At 41.8% G+C, this 3,652-nt stretch overlaps 1 pseudogene; it reads right to left on the bottom strand.

Moving 5' to 3' along the window:
- Positions 1-2,298, bottom strand: part of LOC116069586 — a 6,689-nt pseudogene extending 4,391 nt beyond the window's left edge.
- Positions 2,299-3,652: the final 1,354 nt, after the last annotated feature.

Raw genomic sequence — 3,652 nt, forward strand, 5'->3', positions numbered from 1 at the left:
CTACATCTATCTATATCTATACTGTATCTATACTATCTATATCTATATCTATACTATCTATATCTATACGCTCTATATCTATATCTATACTATCTATATCTATATCTATACTATATCTATCTATATCTATACTATATCTATATCTACATATCTCAAGGCACTGGCTACACTGATGCAAGAATGAAAATATGGTCTCATTGCTCCATCTGAACCCACACCCAAATACACACAGACCTCCTCATACATGTGCACAAACATGCATACAGATGTGCATGCCACACACACAAACGCACACGCACACACACACACACACACACACACACACACACACACACCCTGTGAACAGTGACTAGACCTAACCCACAGAGCCAAGTGTCAGTGGTGAGAGGACAGAGAGTCAACTGCACAGTCACCCTCAGCAGCTCTAGGAACCCCCCCCAGACTATTAGAGACCTTGACTTAGTCCAAACCAGAATTTCATGTAGAAAAGAACTTCAGGGCTAATCAGGTTTTGAGGTGGAGTTGGGAGGCTTTTTTTTAAAACAATATTTTAAATATAGGTTTTAAGAAGGTAAGCGTGAGTGTTAAGAGAAGGAGGGGCTTGGAAGAAAATGAGACACGCCTGAGAACATGGGTGTGGGCTTTTTTTTTCTAAGAGTCTCACAGAGATCAAGATATTCTCAAGTATGATAGAGGCTGCTCAGCTTATCTGCCCTTAGCCTTTGCCATCCATACTATTATGGTGGCTCTCATGGTTCACCGCCAGAGGTTGCTAAGAAGCCCTCTGTCCCCCACTCTCTTCCCCTCTTTATAGGGTCACCCTCAGAGACATTTGATGTGACTATAATCTGATAGGTAAAACCAGGAGTCCACTAGGGTTGAACAAAGGGCTTAATACATTTTTTTTTCTGTAAATAAGACTCATTTTGGGAATCCTAGGAAAGTGCAGGTTTCCAGGTGAGAAGAGGGAAAGCCTCAAGCAGTTATTAATTGTGCTGAGTTCTTGCTTTTCTGCCAGTGGGTGGGGAGCTTCAACCAAATGCCTGGGTGAGCTCTCCTTTCTCTTTCTCATATCCCCAAGATTTTCCTTGCCTTTCCATCCTGCCACAGTGAGGGCTTTGGGTCATGAATTTGTACTTCGAAGGCTGAGAGTTCAGAGTTGGGTGCCTTGGGTAGGTGGGGGTGGCTTCCAGGTGTGGACTTGAGTGCTCTTTTGTGGTCCCTTAACCTCATTGCTTTCAGGTAGTGCTGGGAAAATGGCTTCCTCTGAATGTCACCGTGAAGCCCCAGCCTGATTAGGATTGCCAGGTTCCAAGCCTGTGACATTCCCAGTGGTGGTGGCAGCTGGTACCAGGATATCTAGTAAAAGTGTTTAGTGTAGTGGCCTGGCATGGAATAGGCGCTCCATGAACCAGCCAGCATTTTCACCAAGATCCTGCTCATTCACACACTCTGATTCTAGCTTATTTATGTGTCCCACTGGATGGAGAGGTTGCTACTCTCAAGCCTCGGGTCCCTCACTTTAAAATGTAGAGATTCAACAACAAGAGTCTCTGGTTCCAATGCATTTCCCCATCAGACCACGGGCTCTCTGTTTCCCACCTGACCTGTTTGACAGGTATCCCTGCCAGTGATGTGTGCTGTGTTCAGGAGTCTGGTTTTTAACTCCCTTGGGTATTCAGCTCCTTGAAAGCATCTAGGTTCCACAGAGATGTAGAGGCTGGGCTGGTTCATTAGCAGCTGGAGGCAAGGGGTTGGGGGAACACAGCACAGTATGCGGCATAGAGGAGGACACTCACTCAGCAGAATCCAATTGATTGAATGATATAGACCCTTACAGCACTGGCCTGACCTCAACTTTCTCATCATATCTTGAAGAGACCTTGTGTTTGAAATACCCATGTCTCTGTCCAAAGAAGCCTCCTCTCCTATACTCCTATCCCAATCACTTGTAACACTGTGCAGGCATACGTAACCGTATGCCATCCTTTTAGAAGCTTTCTTAGACTAGTGCAAGCATGGTAAACATCTCCCAAGCTTTCCCCTGAACTGTCCTCCCTGCATTTCCTTCCTTTGGGATTCTGGACAGAAAGCTCTCTGACTCCCCTCCCAGGTGTCCTTATGCCCTTTTGTTTTGTTTTGTTTTGTTTTGTTTGTTTTTTGTTTTGTTTTGTTTTTTTTTCTACCTGAGGTTTGGCCCAAAGTTCCTCACCCTCAAGTGAAAATTCCCTCCATGAAGTTATGGCTCCTTCCCTTTCTGTTTTGCTTTATCTGTTTACCTGTGTTGTATGGCTCCATTTGTGCCTTTTCCATCCAGCCTCAACTTGTGTTCCACTGGCCTAGAGACTTGAGAAGCTGCTGTTCTCAAGTCTCTATCTTGGCTATCTATCATCTATCTATCTATCTATCTATCTATCTATCTATCTATCTATCTATCTATCTGTCTGTCTGTCTTTCCATTCATCTGTCTATCTTATCTGTTATCTATCATCTATCATCTATCTATCTACCTACCTATCATCTTTCTATCTGTCTATATTATCTATCTGTTTATCTATCTATCTATCTATCTATCTATCTATCTATCATCTATCTGTTTTCAATTGCATTTATTTGTGTGTGAATGTGCATGTTTATGCCATGTGTAGTGTATGGAGATCAGGGGTAGCTTGAAGGGTTTAGTTCTCTCCTTTCATTATGTGGGTCCCAGAGACTGAACTCAGGCTGTCAGACTTGGTGGCATGGCTCTGAGCCATCTTGTTGACTTCATTTATTTACATGTGTGTATACATCTTCCTATGTGTTTATGCACATGTGTGCATACATGTGTGCATGTATGAAGAAGCCAGAACCAGATGTATTCCTTGATAATATATCTATTATTATTTCTTTAATTGAAAATAGATTTTCATATAATAGATTTTTTCATATAATTTATTCTCCTCCCAGATTGGCCCATTTCTCTAGCCTTGTCACCTAATGACTTCTTTTATTTTTCTTTCTTTTTTTTTAATTTTATTGTTTGTGCTTTCTGCTCTTTTTTTTTTAAAAGATTTATTTATTTAATGTATATGAGTACACACTATAGCTGTATAGATAGCTGTGAGCCTTCATCTGGTTGTTGAGAATTGACTTTTAGGACCTCTGCTCACTCCAGTCAACCCTGTTTTCTTGGTCAACCATGCTAGCTCCTGTCGGCCCTGCTCTCTCTGGCGCAAAGATTTATTTATTATTATAATTAAGTACATTGTAGCTGTCTTCAGACGCACCAGAAGAGGGTGTCAGATAGCATTAGGAGTGGTTGTGAGCCAGGAGTGGTTGTGAGCTACCATGTAGATTCTGGGATTTGAACTCAGGACTTTTGAAAGAGCAGACAGTGCTCTTACCTGCTGAGCCATCTCACCAGGCTGACTTCTTTCTCTTTAGAAAACAAACAAGCAAAACAAACAAACAAACAAACAACCCCCCCCCCCAAACCAAGCAAACAAAACAGAATAGAAAAAGCTGGGAGTGGGCAAAAAAATGCATGAGGAGCACATAGATATTCAGAGACACATGTACAGAAAACCCATAAAAACACAAAATCAGAAACCATAATATATAAGCAAATAACTAGTAAGGCAAGAAATTCATTAGAGACAAAAAAATCCAC

This window comes from Mastomys coucha, unplaced genomic scaffold, assembly GCF_008632895.1.
Source record: "Mastomys coucha isolate ucsf_1 unplaced genomic scaffold, UCSF_Mcou_1 pScaffold1, whole genome shotgun sequence".
NCBI lineage: Eukaryota > Metazoa > Chordata > Mammalia > Rodentia > Muridae > Mastomys > Mastomys coucha.